The sequence below is a fragment of the Panthera leo genome, chromosome A1, assembly GCF_018350215.1.
Source record: "Panthera leo isolate Ple1 chromosome A1, P.leo_Ple1_pat1.1, whole genome shotgun sequence".
Lineage (NCBI taxonomy): Eukaryota > Metazoa > Chordata > Mammalia > Carnivora > Felidae > Panthera > Panthera leo.
In genome coordinates, this window is record NC_056679.1 from 23,149,112 (window position 1) to 23,170,745 (window position 21,634).

The 21,634-nt window shown below is 39.8% G+C and overlaps 1 long non-coding RNA gene across 2 annotated transcripts in view; it reads left to right on the forward strand.

Moving 5' to 3' along the window:
• Positions 1–21,634, forward strand: part of LOC122207780 — an 85,325-nt gene that overhangs the window by 8,451 nt on the left and 55,240 nt on the right. Inside the window, exons 1-2 of one of the 2 annotated variants that reach the window (XR_006197014.1) lie at positions 6,782–6,886; positions 17,516–17,635. This is a non-coding gene — a long non-coding RNA (uncharacterized LOC122207780). Of the gene's footprint in view, positions 1–6,781; positions 6,887–17,515; positions 17,636–21,634 lie in introns of those variants that run through there. The other variant, XR_006197020.1, reaches the window with a different exon arrangement.

The following is a 21,634-nucleotide window of genomic DNA, read 5'->3' on the forward strand; positions in this document are numbered from 1 at the left end:
AGGAATTTGTCAAATTTGGGGAAATAGGTAGGGGCCGCAGCTGTCCCTTTTGTTATCTCTATTGCTGCAGTCCCAGGATTTTAGGGTCCTTGGTCAGTTGCAGTGTCATCAGAACCTGGTGAAGCAGAATCTGTCACCAACCCAACAGCCCTAAGGATTTACCCTGGGGCCCACCCACATTTGCATTCTCCAAATGTAAGCAGGGAATCAGAAGTCATGTGAACTGGCCAGGCTGGAATCCTGATCCCCAAATACCTAAAAAAGGCTCCTCTTTCCCCAATACATCAAGGTGTGAGCCTTTGAAAAATTTCCCCCCAAAAGCTTAAGAAATCATCTCATTCACTGGATTTGAATTGAATTCCTTGAAATGACTAATATGTACCCTCAGCAGCTCCAGCAACAGATGCCAGGATGATAAATGACAACTAGCAAAATGCTAATCACACACGAGCCTGGAGGTATAAAGAGATAGAAGCAAAAATCTCTGCGAGCCACCCCAGCTAGTGTGGCAAAGAGAAATGAGCTTGGGATTTGAAGCCAGAGGACCTTGGCAAATTCAGGGGGGAATCTCTTTTTAAGTGTAAGTTTTAGACCAGTTATGTAATATCTCTATAAGATAGGGGCAGTGAAAATGCTCATTTCACAGGGTTTTTGTTGGTATTACGTGGGAGTTATGAGAATTAAACACTTCGTAAAATGTAAAGTACTCCACAGATGTTTGTTGTTTGTATTGTTATCACTATTATTACCTTGTGAAAGAGAAGAGAATTAATTTATTTGAAAGGTGATAGTTCTAAAAAATGAGGGAGGGAACTCTTACTGAACCTTGTGATCTCAAGATGTTACAAATGAGTGATTCTGTATTAGAGGTGCTTGGAGAGTCAGAGTGTTAAGAGGCCCCAAAACCTGAATTACAGGAATTTTACCCGTGGCTTATTGCATGGGCTTTTACAGGGAACTTCAGGTCTCAGTTCAGTTAGGATCAATAGATCTTTACTAAAATCCTTGTTCCAAGTACTGTACGAGGTGCTGGGATTCTGAGATAAATGAGACATCATTCCTGGCCTTCAGAAGCCTTCAGAAGGCTGGGGAGAAATCAACAGAACCAGACTGTTTTGATACATTGCAATAGTAGTGTTGGAACGAAGGTATATTCATGGTGATCTACCAACACTCTCTGGATCTCTAAATTCAAAGGAGATTTTTCACTCTTCATGGGAGTGTTTTGCTGATTTTCCAGACTTGACACTCTTTCTTCTTGAAAGTTGATGACCTCTATTTGTCACTTCCTTCATGACTTTCTCTTACTCTATTCTACTTTTAAACATTGGTGAAAGGCTTCATCCCTGGAACTTTGCTTTTCTCACTGTACATTATCTCCCTGGTCTTTGTAATCTGCTTTCTTGGTTTTAACTATCACTTGATGCTATGATTTCTTACCTGTATATCTCCACATATGACCTCTCCAATGAGCTACACACTCTCACATTTAACTTTTCTTCCTTCCTTCCTTCGTCTATCTCTATACCTCTATTTTTTTCTCTCTCCATTCTCTCTCTCTCTCTTCCTTCCTTCTTTCCTTTCCTTTCCTTTCCTTTCCTTTCCTTTCCTTTCCTTTCCTTCCTTCCTTCCTTCCTTCCTTCCTTCCTTCCTTCCTTCCTTCCTTCCTTCCTTCCTTCCTTCCTGTTCTTTTCCAGGCTCAACCTGTCCCATATTAAGTCTAACTGCTATAAGTTGACACCCAAGTTATCTTCCAGATTTCTAGGTGTAATGATAGTTTCTTGCATTGGTAGTCCCACTTTCTCATGACAGAATTAGAATTTATTTTCAAACCTTTTGTGGTTAGGGTGCCAAACTGTGACTTAGGTGCTACAGTCAGATGTATATGTGTAGGACTTAGGGAAGGAAGCAACATAAGGAAGTAGCTGTGGGAAGACTGATCTGGGAAGTGATGGCAGAGGCATTTGGTTCTTATGGGACATTTGAGGCAGAGTTTCTGGCATTCAGTCCCTGTGTGTTTAGGACCAAGCAGCTGATGGCAGTGGTGGAGTCTCTCCTGTGACTGCATATTGCTTCTGAGTTGTTTTAAGACGTACGTTATTACAATTAGTTCTCTGGTTTCTCTATAACTTCTGCAAACTAACAAATATTCTTTAATAAATTATTTTTGCTAAAGTGTTATTTGTAATTGCCAATACTGACTGCTATAGGCCTCAAACTGAGTTTTGACATTCTCTCTCAATGAAGTTATACATTTGTGTGTGTGTGTGTGTGTGTGTGTGTGTGTGCGCGCTATAAGCATTAATTTTTAAAAATAGATTTTTTTAAGGAAAGTTTTTGGTTCATAGCAAAACTGAGCCTAAAATAGAGAGTTCCCATATACCCCTTACCCTCACTACATACACAGCCTCCCCTACTGTCAATATTCTGCACCGGAGTTACAATTGATGAGCCTATATTGACATGTTATTATCACCCTAAGACTATAGTTTACCTGAGGGTTCATTCTTGATGTTGTATATTCTATGAGTTTTGATAAATATATAGTGAAATGTATGTGTCATTATAGTATTGTATAGAATAGTTTCACTGCCCTAAAAGTCATCTGTTCTCTCTATACTAACTCTTGGCAACTGCTGAACTTTTTGCTGTGTCCATAATTTTGCCTTTTCCAGAATGTCATATAGTGGGAATCATATAGTGTGTAGCCATTTCAGATTGGCTTCTTTCACTTAGTAATATGAACTTAAGCTTCCTCCTTGTATTTTTTATCATTTCTTTTTATTATGAACAATCCACTACCTGGATGTATCAGGTTTACTTCTCTCTTCACCTAATAAAGGACATCTTGGTTGCTTCCAACTGTTGGAAATTATGAATAAAGATGGTATAATCATGTGTGCAGGTTTTTGTGTGACTCTAAGTTTTCAACTCATTTGAGTAAAATCAAGGAACATAACTGCTGGTTAAAGTATGTTTAGTTTTGTGAGCAACCGCTGAACTATCTTCCACACTGGTGGTACCATTTTGCATTCCCAACAGCAATATGTGAGAGTTCCTGTTGCTACACATCCTTGCCAGCATTTGGGTTTATCAGTGTTGGGATTTTGGCCATTCTCACAGGTACGTGGTGGTATCTTATTGTTTTAATTTGCAATTAACCTAATGATATATGGTGTTGAGCATCTCTTCATAGGCTTATTTTCCTAGAAGAATTAATTTTAAATAATAACTTTGTCATCCTATTTTGGATTGTCTTTATGTCTTATTATGCTGGGAGCCTAAAACACTGGAAATGGCCCAGGGCTTTCTGGAGTTCTGAGAGACTCTGCCTTGAGTTGATGAAAGAGGGATGAGAAGTGAGGGACAGAGGAAAGTGGACTTAAAGAACAATGAAATGAGCTATTAGATAACAGGGATATTCTTTCCTTTAGCAAAGTTACTCACTTCCAGCTGAAGGAGGAACCAGAGTCTCCCTAGTGTCTGCTGCTTGGCTGTCTTGTGAGTAGGAGAAAAGCTGTAAATTGGCTTTTGTGTGTAGTCACTCCCCTCTGACCTCAGGCCCTAGTGGTCTGAAGTGAATGACTGTCCTTATCATACAGGAAATGCTTTCACCTTGATGAAGATAGTTTCAAAATGTATTGGCCTATTACAAACCTTGCTTCCACCCTTTCTTTCTGAACAATGAGCATCTGCCTATCATAGGGATGATTTTGAGATAAAATGTGATAATGCTGTAATGATGCTTTAAAAATCAAAGTGTTTTACAAATGAAAAATCCTACAGGATAGATTTTCCACTTTGGCTTCTCACTGAGTCACACTCACCTAATTTATGGGACCTTCAGGGTATGGTGTTCTTCTAAGTTTAATGGGAAGATTTATTTGTTTCCCAAACTAATCTTGCTATGAACACCTCATCACTTTCTTTGGTAGCAAAATGTACCTTGTGGCTACTTAAGAACATTCTTAATAATGATGAAGGGAAAGTATTATTGAATCACAATTTATTACTTTCCCCAAGAGTTTTCAGTTAGTAATGTTTTTGGGAATTCCGTCTCACCTTAAAGATCTCCCTTGATATTCACCTCTAAAATATGAGGTTGAGGTTTTGATACGTTTCTATTTTCGTATGCAGAAAGTAACAGTAATTTTCTTATCTTAAAAAGCCTTCAAGCACTATCTTAAATATCTTGTTGTCTACATGTTATGGTTTTAATTTTAATTTTTTTAATGTTTATTAGTTTTTGAGAGACAGACTGTGAGTGGGGAAGGGGCAGAGAGAGAGAGGGAGACACAGAATCTGAAGCAGGCTCCTAGCTCTGAGCTGTCAGCACAGAGCCGGACACAGTGCTCGAAGTCACGCAGAGAAATCATGACCTGAGCTGAAGTCAGGTGCTTAACCGACTGAGCCACCCAGGCGCTCCTTTGATTTTAGAAAAGTTTCTTTGTGATTTTCTTAGAGAAGTTCTGAAAAATGATTATACTTTAGGGAAAAATGCCTTAAAAAGTGATGAGAATAAGGGGTGCTGAGTTATAGCATTTAAAAAAATACATATTATTATGGCTAATGTTTATGAGAAGAGGCAGTGATTATGTTTTCATTGAATCGTTAAAGACCAGTAATCGATAACACTTTAAGATTGCGGGAAGGAGTTTTAGTCCACATTTTTATGTGCAAATGCACATAAAATTCTTCCAAGGTTTAACACTAGTCAGACTTCTGATTAATGTGTAAATAAGCAAAGAAACATTGACATCATTCAATTGGATAATTAACCACTGCACAACATAGTGTACAATGCTAGATTCTATAAATTTTGGAAATAATCATTCATCAATCATTCATCAGAGAACTGTTCAGTCTTTCTTCATTTCTGTGGGAGGCTACTTGCCTTTAGAAGGGAGTACTGAGGAACTCAAGTTGAACACATTAAAAAGGATTTTTAGAAAAGGATTTAATTATTATGGTTCTCAAAAATCTGAACACCTTTGTAATTGCTAAATCAACACACATTAAAATTTAATAGCTAGCATTGCAAAATAATCACTTGACATTTAATGGCGGGAAGGGTCATTCAAGGGGTTGTGTCACTAGTAAAATAATAAATGACGTTTTGGGGTAGGAAATAGAGGTAAATAATGAAATTCACATGACTCTGTGCTGGGCAGCTAAATCCTATGGAAAATAGAAAACAGAAGAGTAAATGAATTGGGAAAATGTTGGCAAGGCCCCATCTATATTAAATGGACTCAGCAAGCAATGGAGCATTTGTACAAGTTAAAGTCAAATGCCTTTAAACATGTGTACAAGTTGACATATTTAGAACAGAGCTCAGCGTCTCTACCTCCTCTCATCCTCCAACCAGCTTCTCCTCTTGATTCTCTCAGTTAGTGGTTTATATGCTCTCTCATTCATCTAAACTTGAGGTCTGGAAGTCATCTGAGATTCCTCCTTCTTTGTTAACCTTACATTTGGCACAAAGTCTTATCAGTGCTGCCTCCTACATTCATTCCCTTCTCTGACTCCACCAAGTTCATGAAATTACTATAAATGTCACTGCCTTATCACTCATCACTCCTGTGCTTCACCTAGAAAACATCTACTTGTTTTTCAAAACTTGCCCCAAGGATTACCTTTTTCCATTAAGACTGACTCTGACTCCCCACTGTTCCAGTAAAACAGTGTTTCTTAGCTTTGGTTGCACTTTGGAAACACCTGTGGTGTTTGAAAAAAACAAATCCACTTCCAGATATTCTGATCTGATGGGTTTGGGTGCAGAATTTGAAAATACTCCACGGGTATTTTCGATTCTAAGGGACAGTCCAGGTTGAAAACTACAACAGCAAAGTAATCTCCCCCCTGTGTTGTCTTCTCTACTGTATCTTTTAACAATAGTTCTGAAGACTGATTGATTAAACATTGGTGTCACTGGAGAGCTTTAAAAAATATGGATTGTTGGGGCTCTGGTAGACAGACTCTGAGGCAATCCTCCAATGACCACAACTTCTGATGTTCAAGCTCTCGTAAAAACCCCTCTCCTTGGGTGTGGGCTAGGACGTGTGACTAATATTCTGACAAACAGAATATGGCAAAGGCGATAGGATGTCACTATGTGATGACTGATTATATCAGGTAAAATAAGTTTCTTACTAGCAGACTTGCTCTTTTCCCTTTGCTGGCTTTGAAAAATCAGTCTGCCATGTTCTCAGAAGGCTAAGGAGAGGGCCGAGTGGCAGAACTGTGAGCAGCCTTTAGGAGCTAAGAGTGGCCTCCAGTCAATAGCCAATAAGAACCAGGGACCTCAGTGTTACAGCCACAAAGAAATGAACTCTGGTTAACAACATGAAGGAGTTTGGAAATAGATTTACTGCCAGTCATGACTCCAGAGGAGAACTGAACCCTTGGGTGAAACCATGGTAACAGCCTTGCAGAGGACCCAGCTAAGCTGTGCCTCGACTTCTGATTTGTAGAAGTAGATAAATATGGTTTTTTTTAAAGCTGCTAAATTGTGATAATTTGTTATGCAGTGTCAGAAACTAATACATGGTCTATTATGCTTTTTCTTTATAACCCACCCTAGCTGAGGTCTCATTTTAAGATGAGATGCTGATTAGATATCCAGATGCTTCTGGAATGACTCAATAGTAGTCATTCTGAAACCCATTAGGTCTAAGCTGTAGGATTCCATAACCTGCTCTTTCACTCCCACAGCCTTTGTGTGAGTGAAATATGCCATTGCTGGGTGCAGTGAGCAAACCCTTGTTTTTTTCAGAAGTACCTGATCTTACAGGTGATGCTTGGTAGGAAATGTGAAGTGACCTGTTGGAGAGGTGGTTCTGAGGACTCAAGGGCCAAGAGATGGCTGACCTGACTGGTGACTCAGGTAAAGAATTACCATTCATCTTTTTTTTTTTTTTTCTGATGTGAAATCTTCCTGTTAAGACTTAAAGCTGAGGGTGAGGAGGTAGAGTTGAGGGGTCTCTCTCTAGGCGTTCTCCTTCAGGATGCACAGTTGGAACAGATTCCAGGGACCTTCAACACAGCTTTCTGTTGTCAACTGTTTGTCAAAGGTTTGATGGAAATTCAGGGAGGAAGGGAAGGAGATTCTATATGGGGTAAGAGATTACATGATATTGAATTTCAAGGTCCTTTCTGACTCATAAGATTATTTGATTCTAGGATCTGCAGTACTCCTAAAATAATTTTGTGAGAAGGAAGTTTGCATCTAGGTAAATCCAATGGTCATTAGTACTGGTCTATTGATAAGTGTGCACTCACTTCTCTTATTCCAGTAATGTCTGAAGTTGGCTGGGCACTTTCTCAGACTTTCTAAATCAATTGCCTGCTAGGGTTCCATTAATGTTGTCCTTGTCCTTATTATTTTAGATTCCTTTTTCTGCAGATTATAAAAAAATGAGGTATTGTCTTACAATAAAATAAATGTATTTCTGGTAATTTATATTTGGTTTTCATGAGTCACCTTATACTTTAGTATATAATTTACTACTTGTAATAGTGAACTTTGTAATGATTATCCTCACTTGAATTTCATATAAAAAAACCCCACAACACAACAACAAGGAATCCATTTTACATTTGAAATGCAGTGAAGAATAAATGCCTTTTTAATAGATTTTCTTTCATCGTATTAGATTCGAGACATTGAACATACTGTGGAAAGCCTAATGAAGAATCTCAGAGGGCTCTTTTCTTTTCATTTCCAGAAGTTAGTAACCTTTTAACACTATTGTATCAAGGATTGCTTGTTGAATATACACTGCAAGTCCATCCTGGATCAAGAAAAAAGTAAAACACAGTTTCGATACTCAAGGAACTTCGGTCTGGTTGAGGAGGAAAGACGTGCACACACGAGACAATAGAACTCAAGGGAACAATTATGCAGAGCACAAATAAGTAGTTCAGGGGAGGCCAGAGAAAAAGCGGCCTGAAGGTTCAAGGAAGATTCTGCAGAAAGAGCCACTCAGCTTGGCTGACAGGGTTGTGAGGAGTAGGTAGGAAAAGGAGAGGGAGGCAAGTGTTGTCCATTGTGGTGGAAACATTAGGGAAGAAGAAAAGCTCAAAGGCATTGTATTAGCTGCCCAGAATTGCTCTGACAACATGCCATAAACTGAGTGGCTTAAAACAATGGAAATTTATCCTTTCATCATTCTGGAGCCCAGAAATTCAAAATCAAGATGGCAGAAGGGCCACGCTGTTCCTGAAGGCTGCAGGGGAGAATTGTTCCATGCCTCTATTCTATCTTCTGATGTTTCTTGCAATGTTTGGTGTTCCTTGGCTTGTAGATGCCTCACCCCAATCTCTGTCTCCATCCTTACACAGAATTCTTCCTGTGTCTTTTCACATGACCTTCCATTTCTGCATGTAGGTCTCTGTAGTTCTTCTTTTCTTACAAGGACAACAGTCACTTTAGAATAAGGGCTCCCTCTACTCCAATACGACCTCATCTTAACCACACTTGCAAAGACTATTTCCAGATAAGGTCTCACTTACAGATTCTGATGGTTAAGATTTAAAAGTCTTTTTGGGGGACCTAATTCAATTCATAGCAGCATCTATGGGGGTTGGTTAGAAAGTAGCAGACCAGCCCTGAATGCCAAGCTGAGGTCTTCAGATATAGGCAGTGGGAGTCCCTGAAGAAGTCTGAAGGCCTGTGCATGTTGCAGAAGAGGGTAGCATGCTGAAAGCATAGAGGGATATTAATAATTTCAATGCATTTGAAGAGAGGGAGCAAGATGTGGAATAGTGTGTACAGTGCCATAGAGCATACATTTAAAAAGTGATACAGCCTTATATATGTAGAGACTATTTCTGGAAGAATCCCAAATCTAGCCACAGTAGTTTCCTCTGAAAAGAAGAACTTGGCGGGGGAGGGTGCCTGGGTGGCTCAATCAGTTAGTTGGGTGCCAACTTCGGCTCAGGTCATGATCTCAAGGCTCTTGAGTTCGAGCCCCACATCAGGCTCTGTGCTGACAGCTCGGAGCCTGGAGCCTGCTTCAGATTCTGTGTCTTCCTCTCTCTCTGTCCTCCCCTGCTCATGCTCTGTCTGTCTCAAAAATAAATAAACATTAAAAAAAAAAAAAAAGAACTTGAGGCCAGGGCCCTTGGAACAGGAGTGGTACTGGAGACTTAATTTTTCCCTATATAATCTATTTCATTGCTTGTTTGCTTGCTTGATTTGAGCTGTGTATATGTATACACTAAGGAACACTGCAAAAAAGTAAAACCGAAAAATAGACGTGAGGCATTTAACTAGGTAATGCAAGCATAAGGTAACTTAAAAAAAGTACTTGCAGTATGGCCATTAGAGAATGAACGTATTCTCCACATTTAAATTTCTTCATGTTGAGTTTTCTAGATCAGACAGTTGTTGCGTATCAAAGGACCAGCCCGCGGTGTCAGCAGGTAGGAATACCCAGTTGGCCTGTTTGACTGTGATGCTCTCCCTACTCCCAGCTGCTTTTTCTGGTGTCCTCATTGCTTTAAATATTGAATTTTATAATTTTTAAAACTTATTTATTTTGAGAGAGAGAGAGAATGCAGTGGAAGGGCAGGGAGCGAGGGTGAGAGAGAATCCCAAGCAGGGCTCTGCACTGTCAGCATGGAGCCCCATGCGAGGCTCAAACTCGTGAACTGTAAGACCATGACTTGAGCCCAAATCAATAGGTGGATGTTTGGGGCGCCTGGGTGGCTCAGTTGAGCCTCCGACTTTTGATTTTGGCTTAGGTCGTGACCTCACAGTGAGTTCTAGCCCTGTGTTGGGCTCTGTGCTGACAGCCCAGTGCCTGCTTAGGATTCTCTCTCTCCCCTCTCTCTGCACCCGCCCCCCTCCTCCTGCAAATAAATAAATAAATTGAACTAAAAAAAAAGAAGTGTTGGATGCTTGCCTGACCAAACCACCTAGGCACCCCTTTAACTATTTAGTTCTAAAATCTGTGTTTTCTTCCTTGCCTTAAAGTTTAAAGTCACACGCTCTTCCTCATGAAACAGAAGACTAATTGTGCTACCAGTACTTCCAGGAAGTAGGGTGACCTTGTCCCCCATGATAAAGGACTGGGACCATAGAGAACAACAGGACGCATCTATTTCCAGACCTCCGGTGACTTCCAGGGAGACACAGAGGAGGCAGGGCTGAGCTGATGGCCTTTCCTTTTCTGGCAGTGGTGAGGGGGACAGGCAGACAGGGCGGTGCCGAGGAGGCCGTGCACAGAAGCCTGGTTCAGAGAAGCGTCCCCCCAGAAATCTCGCCTGCCCAGGGAGGGAGGTGAAAACTGCCATTCCCGCTATGCCTTCAGTCATTCCCTTTGCCTCCAGGCTGCTACCTTCAAAGGGACGGGCATTAATAATTATGGCGACTAGTTTCCCCAGATGAGGCATCCTTGTCATTTCATGAGGGTTTTCCAGAACATTGCTCTCAAACCTCCCAACAACATGATACTGCAGAAACCGAATTCTTGGCCTTTGTGATCACAATGGCAGCACTTGAAATTGGGGAAGTGAAAAGCAGGCAGAAAATTTGCTTGGTTTTTAACTCCTTCAATTTAAAGAGGCTCAGAGTGCATTGAGCAGAGTACCCCCTGCTCTTGCTGTGTGGGTCTCTCTGGGCATCCAGAGCTTTGGAGAGGTGCTGAGACGGAAAGCCTGGGGTTAATCAATTAAATTCAACATGCCTGCTGAGCACCAGTCATCAGCCAGGTAGTGGGGAAGAAAAATAAGGCACGATTCTCAGTCTCTGGCGGGAAAGACAGACCTATTAAAAAATTCAGTTCCACAATCCCTTATGGACATTTCTGAAACCCCCAAACCTCACGAAATTGAATTCTTTTTTCCATAATCCATCTGGCAGCAAAACTTGAACTGATGTGAGTCTATTTATCTATATCCTTTATTTATACTATTTAGTGTGACTCTTCATGTGTTTTGCTTAAAAAAAAATTAATGGGATGTTGCCCCAGACCCCGCTGGAGATGTTATACAATGTTGTTGATTATGCACCAGATTTCCTTCCTAAAATCCCCAAAATTCAGAATATGAGAACACATGTGGCACCAAGGGGTTGGTATTAGAGTCTGGGGACCTGTGATTGTTAAATGCTTCTCTCTGTGGAGGAGAGCCTTCTTTCTCTGGCACCTGATATTTCCTAGGATGAGAACTCAGGCTACATTGTTTCTGCTTAGTGCAAAGAACTTTTGTAAATAGCCACCTCAACCTGGCTTTCCCTGGAGCTTGGGGTTTTCCATCTTTCCAGTGGAGATCCTATAGTTTCCTTAGGCTTTTTGAATAAATAATTTTCCTTCTCCACTGTTAAGTGTTGCCTTGCCAAGGACTTATTCCTGCTTCCTATTACAGAGATTAATTCTTCCCAAATTTCTCCTTGTAGATATTGGTTAATCCTGGTGCAGTCTGGTTGCTTTTTTCAGGGCTCTAATTAGTCTGTGTCCTACTTAAGTGCAGGGGACGCCATTTGAAATAATAGGCATAGGGCCACCCAGGAGTCTGACTCCAAAGCAGGGAGATTCCCTTCTGTGGTCTTAATGTAAGTGTTTTATTTTAATTTTATTTATTTTGTTATTTTTAGGTATCTTATTCCATTTTATTTTATTCACAATGTATTCCTTCTTCTCCTTAGGTAAAAACAAATTTATACAACTAATTTTTTAAAAATTTAAATCTAAGTTAGTTAGCATATAGTGTAATAATGATTTCAGGAGCAGAATTCAGTCATTCATCACTTCCATATAACACCCCGTGCTCGTGCTCGTCCCAACAAGTGTCCTCCTTAACGCCCATCCCCCATTTAGCTCCTCCCCCACATCCAACACCTCCCCAGCAACCCTCAGTTTGTTCTCTGTATTTAAGAGTCTCTTATGGTCTGTCTCCCTCTCTGTTTTTATATTATTTTTGCTTCCCTTCCCTTATGTTCATTTGTTTTGTATCTTAAATTCCATATATGAGTGAAATCATATGATATTTGTTAGAAGTGTTTGTAAATAGAGTTGACCCCTTATTCTCTCATCCCTGGCCACAATTTCTTCCTATAGATGAGCATTAGCTTGTTTACAGTTTGACCTTAACAAGTGCCAAGTTCTCTTCCTTTGAGAATATGAGCTCACATCTGCCCTTCTGGGCAGTCAGTTGGCTCACTTGAGAGGGACAGAATGACATGAGTGGTCCTCGTTCCTGTGAACTTTGAGGCCAGGGGCGGGGGTAGAGCCCTACTGCGTCTTTGACATCTGAGATATAAATCACTCACTGGAGGGAATGGTAGCTTCTTCAGGGGGCTTGAGGAGGCTTTTTAGAAGTCTGCAGCATTGAATTCAGATACTTCTGTGTGGTAGACACTTGTCTGGACCAGAGGAGGACACAGGACCTATGCAGTAGGTCCTACATGGACTCACCATATGAGAATCAAAGAGAAAGGTGGGAAGGCTTTAGTTTTCTAAGAAACATCCAGGAATGAAAAACTAGTATTCAGAGCAGCGAATACATTTGTAATATTTTTTGTTAGCATTGTCTATTTCCGACCCACAATACTTAGGAGGAAAGCTGGCAAAAAGAAAAGCTAGTGTGATTATTTTGAGGGGTGATTATTTGAGCATTTGAGAATTCTTTTTACTATTTGAAATCTTCCCTTTTTTCCCATTAAAAAAATTTGCCCCCACATGCAATTCTTTGTAGAAAATTTAGAAAATATGGCCTACTTATAGAAGAAAAGAAAAATTCCATTATCTTGCTGCCTAGAAATGACCATTTTTAATCATTCCGGTATATGCCCTTAATGACTCTTTTCTAAGCCTATTTAAAAACCTCAGAGGATTGATATATTTGTAGGCATATAGTGTATGTCTGTGCGTGAAGCATACGGACTGATCAACAATTTTGTAATGGCTTTTAGATTTGAAAATACATCAATTCATCTCTTTGTGTTTCACTAAGTTTACTCAAATTCCATCATTTTATTCTGATTCTAGTCCTAAAGAAGGGCCTAAAAAAATGGAGTGGATGGTAGTGGTTCTGGAGAGGTGCAGTGTCAAAGAAAAACTGCACTCAACAAAGGTACAGGCAAGGAAGACTGTATTCAAGACTATAGCAATAGGGGAGAGAGATTGAAAGCAATTCCATTCAAACCGAAGATGGGACTTTTTATGTATGTGTGTGTGTATGTATGTATTTATGAAGTACAGTTAACATACAGTCCTATATTAGTTTTAGGTGTGTATAACATATTGATTCAACAATTTTATACACTGCTCAGTGCTCACCATGATAAATATAGTCACCATACAATGTTATTGACCATACATTATTGACTATATTCCCTATGCTGTAGTTTTCATCTCAATTTATTTTATATCGGTTTTGCCCCCCTGCCCACCTCCCCTATGGCAACCACCAGTTTGTTCTCTGTATTTAAAAGTCTGTTTGTTCATTCATTTGTGTTTTAGATTCTACATATAAGTGAAATCATATGGCATTTATCTTTGTCTGATTTATTTCATTTAGCATAATACCATCTAGGTCCATCCATGTTGTCACAAATGGCAAGATCTCATTCTTTTTTATGGCTGAGCAATATTCCACTATATATATTATATATACACACACACACACACACACACATATACACGCACACACATACACATGACCTCTTCTTTATTCATCTATCGGTGGACACTTGGGTTACATCCATATCTTGGCTATGATAAATAATGCTGCAATAAATATAGGGATGCATATATCCCTTTGAATTAGTGTTTTTCTTTTCTTTCAGTAGATACCCAGTAGTGGAATTATTGGATTGTATGGTATTTTTATTTTTAAGTTTTTGAGGAGACTCCATACTGTCTTCCACAGTGGCTGCACCAATTTACATTCCCACCAACAGTGCACATGTGTTCCCTTTTCCCTACATCCTCACCAACACTTGCTATTTTTTACTTGTTTTTTGATACTGGGCATTCTGAGGTGTAGGGTAATATCTCCTATGGTTTTGATTTGCATTTCTCTGATGATGAGTGATGTTGAGCATCTTGTCATGTGCCTGTTGGCCATCAGTATTGTCTTCTTTGGAAAAAAGTCTATTCAGGTCTTCTGCCATGTTTTAATCAGAGTGTTTGGTTTTTTGATTCTTTAGAGATTTTAGATTGTTAGCCTCTTATTGGATATATGATTTGCAAATATCTTTTCCCATTCAGTAGGTTCCCTTTTCATTTTGTTGATGGTTTCCTTAAATGTGCAAAAGTTTTTTATTTTAATATAGCCCCAACAGTTTATTTTTGCTTTTGTTTCCCTTGCCTGAGGAGACATATCCATAACTGTGTTGCTAAAGCTGATATTCAGGAGATTGCTACCACCTATGTTTTCTTCTAGGGGTTTTATGGTTTCAGGTCTCATATATTTAGGTCTTTAATATATTTTGAGTTTATTTTTGTGTATGGTGTAAGAAAGTGATCTAGTTTTATTCTTTTACAGATAGCTGCTTAGTTTTCCCATCACAACTTATAGAAAAGACTGCCTTTTCCCCATTGTATATTCTTGCATCCTTTGGGGGAGAATTTTTTTTAAAAAATTTAATGTTTATTTTTTATTTTTGAGAGAGAGACAGAGCATGAATAGAGGAGGGGCAGAGAGAGAGGGAGATACAGAATCTGAAGCAGGCTCCAGGCTGTGACCCATCATCACAGAGCCTGATGCGGGGCTTGAACCCACAAACCATGAGATAATGACCTGAAGTGAAGTCGGATGCTTAACTGACTGACCCACCCAGGTGCCCCGAAGGTTTTTTTAATGCTTATTTGAAAGAGAGAGAGAGCGTGCACGCACAAGGAGGGGGCGGGCAGAGAAAGAGAGACACAGAATCCGAAGCAGGCTCCAGGCTCTGAGCGGTCAGCACAGAGCCCGACGTGGGGCTCAAACTCATGAACTGTGAGATCATGACCTGAGCCAAAGGTGGATGTTTAACTGACCGAGCCACCCAGGCTCCCTGAGGAAGGATTTTTAAGTGTTAGAGTGAGCTAGTGAGGGAGACCTAAGGATATTATGCAGGAGCTGGGTCTATGTGATTACGTCTTCAGTGTTTGCTAATTGACACTTAACTGAAGTTAGACCCCTGTCCTCTCACAGAGACTGGGAGATAGGGTTGTTATCTTCCTTGACGATTGCAATTCCTGATCCTTGAGAAAGACTTTCCTGAGTTGTAAACCTGTCAAGAGCCTGAGAGATTTTATCTCCAGGGGGCAGGGAAAGAATTCACAATTGCAAGTTTTCAAAAGTAAATGTTCTAAGAAAAGGGAAGTCAGGGTACCATAGTCAGGAAGAAACCAGGTAAAGTTTAGTCAGGCTTAGGGGAACATTAGGACCATCTTGGTGAGTGGAAAGTGGTGGCAAGGTGGCTGAGACCCTGGCAGAGTTTGGAAGAAAGAGATATCTTCAGGACCTGATCAGCAGGGGCTTAGAACATGATCTCCCCTGTGCCAAGAAGAGTGTCAATAAGTAAGTAGCTTAGTGCATTTTAAATTGCATTTACATTAATTTATAAAGAAGAAACCCATTTGTATCTCTTTCCAAAAAAAAAACAAAACAAAAAACAGTTCAGTCCCTAATGGACTTTGAAAATACAGGCCCTTTTACTGACAGCAATCTTTTAGTGGAGTAATGTATTCTGTTGTGAAAATTAATTTTTGAGCTTGAAACGAGATGCTAAGTGATTTTCAGCACAAGGGATGGTTATGTTAGATATAGAGGGACTAACAGAAAACAAAATGTTCTTTCAGTGTTTCATGTTTGGGACTACCTGAAAACCAGTTCTCTGGTCACTGTTACTGGTGGTTACTCTTCAGAGTGTGTGTGTTTACAACTCTTACTTCACAAGAATGTATTGTAATGTATGTATGTATGTAATGTAAGCATAATGTTCTCAAGTTTCATCAATATTGTAGCCCATGGCAGAATTTCCTTCTTTTTGAAGGCTGAATACTATTTCATTGTATGTACCTACCACATTTTCTCTGTCCATTCGTCTGTCAACGGACTGGTAGTTTGCTTCCACATTTTGGCTGTTGTGACTAATGCTGCAGTGGACTTCAGAGTGCAGACAGCTCTAGGAGATTCTGTGTTCGGTTCTTTTGGATAAATACTTCAAGTGGGATTTCCGGAGAGGAAAACAACACAGGACGCTGATGAATAGGTTTTGAAATCATTTTAATTTTTGCTTCCTATAAGTAGTTTCTGATCAAAATGCTTTTGCTCAGTAGAAAAGGACTCATAAAGAATTTAATACCATGGGAAGGTAGGTGGAAGAGTCTTGGCGTGAGAAAAACAGATGTTTTAAATACCGGGCGATTTCCTTTCCCTCCTCCCCAGCGTCGTCCCGTGGGAGGCAGCCTAGCGGCGTGGGAAGAGGAAAGAAAGCTCCGAGGCCCGGATTTCTACAGGCTCAGGGCTAGTCCTCAAGGGGTGCCCGGCTTCTAAATTTGTTTATGAAATGTGTGCATGGAGCAGTCTGTAGCTATCGCCAGATGCTCAGAGAAGTCCGTGGCTCAGAAGGAGCTGAGAACCCCTGCTTTAGAGACCGGCTGTCTTGCTCTGTCTGGTACACACTGTGTGGCCTTGGATAAGTGGCTTGACCTTGGGGACTCAGTTTCCTCATCTCAGCATGTCTTTGAGTGGATGAGGATGAACATCTCACAGGTGTGGTATAAAGGCTAAGTAAGATGAGAACAGAAAGTATTCTGGCATTTAGAGGCTTAATAATGGTTTCTTTTCTTTTTTTTTTTTTTTTTCCTTCCTTCCCAAGCTTGTCAGAACAGAGCCTCTCTCTGGAGGATTAGGGAACAGTGGGTTCTGCTCTGAGCTCATCCTAAGAAATGTTTAGGCTAAGTAATTTCAAAGTTACAGGAAGAAGAATCCCCAATAATTTAAAATTTAATACCCTTTGCTGCTGCGATCACTTACCAGAAGCAGCAACAAGAGCCCTGGAGAAGTGCATCCAGCTGGGATTCATTCTGGGAAGCATTTCCTAAATTTAGGCCAGCGCAGGGAAGACACCCAACGCAAGGTCACACGGGGCCCCACCTGGGAAGACCCTCAAAGCGGGGCATGCCTCACACTTGCTAATGAGGGACAGTGGGGGCTGCAGGAGTCCAGTGAGCTTCCTGGGGGAGGCAGAAACCAACTACTGGTTAGTTGAGACTCCAGGCAAATCTTTTCTGTTTATTTTATGATCAGGAGCTCAGTTTTGTTGTTGCGTCTCAGAGGGGAGCTAATTAAAGATGTTAAGTGAAACAGCAGTATGGACCTTCATAACAGTTGAATGGGGTGCGGGAGCCGTTTCCACTTGGGAAGAAAGGACTCTTAAATCCATATTAGGACCCTCTCACTTCCCTTTTTAGCAAAATCACTGTTTTAGGTAAAATTGCAAGTGTGAAATTATACAGAGATGATCTGGCAGTTTGTTTGACTTTTTTCTTTCCCTCTCATTTATTTTGCATTTCAGATAACCAACTAGTGCGTGAGGATGAAAAGAGGATTCCGTGTCCTTTGCCTCCTATCTACCGTGGAGGATGTGTGAAATGAAGTGCTAACGTGAGGGCACTGGAGAAACTTCCAGGGAAACGTAAGTGCAAACTCAGCTAGTGGAAAGGCACAGTGAGCATTTTGTGTTACAGATTCTTCCTTGCTCAAAATTTAACTATTTATACATGCTCTATAAATACTGTATTATAAATTATAAATACACTATATATTTCCTATATGTAGTGTACATTATAAATATATTTATATTTATATATAATTTATATAAATTAATTATAAACATGTATTTTCCATGGATTATATGTATCATATATTACATGTAGTTTTAACTTAAAAACATTTTTTTAAATGTTGTTATTTTTGAGAGACAGAGCATGAGTGGGGAAGGGAGCAGAGAGAGAGAGTAGAGAGACACAAAATCTGAAGCAGGCTCCAGGCTCTGAGCTGTCAGCACAGTGCCCAATGCGGGGCTCATACAAACTGTGAGATCATGACTTGAGCCAAAGTTGGACACTTAACCGATTGAGCCACCCACGTGCCCCAGTTTTAACTTTTATCATATATTCAATATTATATAGATGTGTTACATATATAATCAAATTAAAAACTGCTACCTTCTCCCATCAAGCCATGTATCTGGTTTGAAGCCTTTGGAAGTCACCCCCACAAAGATCTGGAAGGAAGCTAGTTTGCACATGGTCACAGAATCACTCAGGGCAATTCTCTAAACATGCTCACAATTTGACATGTATTTTTTCTATCTTGACGGCCAGCAGGTATTTCTTAAGGAAAAAAATGCTTTCACATGAAAAACTTCCTTGCATAGGTGTGAGTCACATTGTGTTATCTTAAATTGCCCTGGTGAGTTAAATAATGTGTTGTCACTGAGCAGAATTTTCACTTTCCTCGGGGGCTGGATATTGGCCAGGTGCTCATTGAATAGGGATATTTGGGATATTTTCCCCTCATTATTAGAATGAATGATAGAATGAATCTATCTTAGATTCTCATCTTGAAAGGTGAGGTCTCTCAACTAATGAGTTTTTTTCCTGAGATAGTAGACATAGCTAAAATTTTAGGAACCCCTTAGAACTGAAATATTGTTTAGCTTTTCCTCAACAAAGAGTCTGCAATTATAAATAAATCATTTGTTAATCTTGTAATGGTAGTATTTAATTCTATGTGGAAACATCCTGTGGCAACTCATTTGTGTTTGATGTTCTCTCAGGACATTCCATAGATTCTGATCATGCGCTGTGTTTATGAACCTTCTTTACAAAATACAGCCTCGAGCTGAGCAATTAAGATTTTAATTTTATGCAACTTGATTGCTCTCCTTCACTTAAAAGAAGTGAATAAATGCATACATTGAAGAGAAACGTTATTAACCTTTTCTTTGTTTATCAGGCTTGCATATCTTGCATCAGAATACTCACGTAATGTGACAGATTAGCTTATTGTTATGCACTGGGTATTTCCTCTATAATTTTATTGATAGTGCTTTGCATACAGCAGGTGCTCAGTATTTCTTATAAATTTATTACAATACGTACCAATATTGCCTTGTTGATCTTGTGCCAGCACCACCTGATTTTTCATTAAAATTTTCTTTTATAACAGCTTTACTAAAAATTGATTCACACACTATAAAATTCACCTATTTAACGTGTACAAGTCAATGGTTTTTAGTATATTCACCATCGTGCAACCGTCAACAGTATCTAATTTTAGACTATTTTTGTCAAATCCTGTACTCATTAGCAGTCACTCCTCATATCCCTCCAAACTCTTTAAACCAAAGGCAACCACTCATCTACTCTGTCTCTTTATTTGCCTCTTCTAGATATTTCTTATAAATGAGGTCATACAATAGGTGGTTGGCTTCTTTCACTTAGCATAGTGTTTTCAAGATTTATCCATGTTGTAGCCTGTATCATTAGTTCATTTCTTTTTATTGCCAAATTCGACTCCATTTTATGCATACATCACATTCTGTTGATCATTGGTTTGATGGACATTTAATTTGCTTTCACTTTTTGACTATTATGGATAATGCTGCTCTGAACATTCGTATGCAGGTTTTTGTGTGGACACATTTTTCATTTCTCTTGGGTACATATCTAGCAGTGGAATTGTTAGGTCATATGGTAATTCTATGTATAACTTTTTGAGGAAATGCCAGATGGTTTCTAAAGTGACTGCACCATTTGCAATACCAGTGACAGTGTTTGAGAGTTCCAATTTCTCCACATGCTCCCTAACACTTGTTACTATCTTTCTTTTTGATCATAGCCATCTTAATGGATATGGAATGATATCTCACTGTGTTTTTTGATTTGTGTTTCCCGGATGGCTAATATATGTTGAACATCGTTTTATGTGCTTATTGGTCACTTGTTCATCTCCTTTGAAGAAATGTTTATTCAAATCCTTTGTCCAATTATTAGTAGGTTGCCTGTCTCTTTTTATTATGGAATGACAAGATCTCTTTATTAGAATCTATATACAAGTCTAGCCATATATACGATTTGCGTATAGTTTCTCCCACTCAGTGGGTTGTTCTGCTTTCTGGATGGTGTCCTTGGAAGCTCAAAAGTTCTGAATTTTGACTAAGTCCAATTTCTTAATGTTTTCTTTTGTTTCCTGTGCTTTTGGTATTTCATTTTAACACACCATAGAGATTATGCTATGGGAGATCATCTTAGAAGGAATACTTCTTAGATGTGTAATAATTAACTCCCACTTTCATGGGAGTTCAAACAGAGCTGTCTTTAGCACTGAGCCTAAGTAGAAATGGGATGTAGATGATGCTTGCTTTCAGCACCCCCTTTCTGCCCCTCACTGGTGCACTTTCTGCCCCTGCCATTTAGTAGATGTCTCTGGCATCCTACATCACATCCCTTCACTCACTGCTGATTTTCAGCCATGGCTGCCAGGGACAGTTCCATGTGAGGTCAGGTGCCCCTAGAGTACAAAACACTCAGGGTGAGGCCAGCATGTCTTTATACTTTTGGCTCTAGGGTCTTCTCCTATGAGTGCAGAAGCCCACAGTACAATCAGAAAAACAGATTTGTTGTCCTAGAGGAGTCCTTATCCAATGGGGGAAGGGAGACTGTGGACAATTCTTTAATCTCCATTCCTGTAGGCAGACACAATTCTGGGAGGTGAGAAGACCCCAGCAGAACAGAACCCTCTGCTTGTATTTTCTGCCTCATCGTTTTGCTCCCTTTTTTTTCTGCACCCTGGGAGAGTCTCTTGAATAGGGTCCCTGCCACCATGTCCTTCCTGCTTTTGAGAGAACCCAAACTAAAGCATTCATGATGGACCTCCCTTATGCTGCCTCTGGTATCTTGTGCTCTCCCCCATCTCTTGAGCTATCTGCAAAATCTTATGGGAACCTAACCTACACCTTTCCTAAGTTTCTGTGTCTCAATAAGTCTTTTGTATTTTGTGTCTAATTTCTTCTGAGCCCAGTCAGGTGGTTGTATAGCTAACCTGATGGAGCAATTTTAGTCAAGGAGTTGTGTACCACTAATAGTTTTACCTCTGTGTCTTCTGGGAACACCTGCATTTTAAAGAGTAACTTTGGTGGATTTCCTCTAAGCAGGAACTCCTAAGAATAGATGGAGGGAGTTGTTCTAGTAACAGCAACATTTCTCTCCTTCCCAGATCACATCCTGAAGGTGACTGTCTTCTGTCACATTTGAGACGATCTTGTGTCCACTATTTCCCCAATTAATATTGTATTATATCTTTGCTGCAGACAGTGGCTAAATTATACATGTTATATCTAAACGTAGACTTAAGATACTGCTTTGTAATGAGTTAAGTTGGCTTGAAAGAAACATAAATGTGGGGATGTTTTGAGGGCCAGAAGAGAGATGCTATTGCAAGGTTCCAGGAAGAGATTGGAATAGGTACCCTAAAGAAAAAAAATAAAGGTAGAAACAAGAAACAATAAGGGATAAAGTGCACAAAGGATTGGGCAAAATAGTCACTTGGAACATATTTTTGGATTGGTAAAGTCCACAATAAAGGTTTGTTGAATGAATAAATGCTTGAATAAACAATTTTTCCTTTT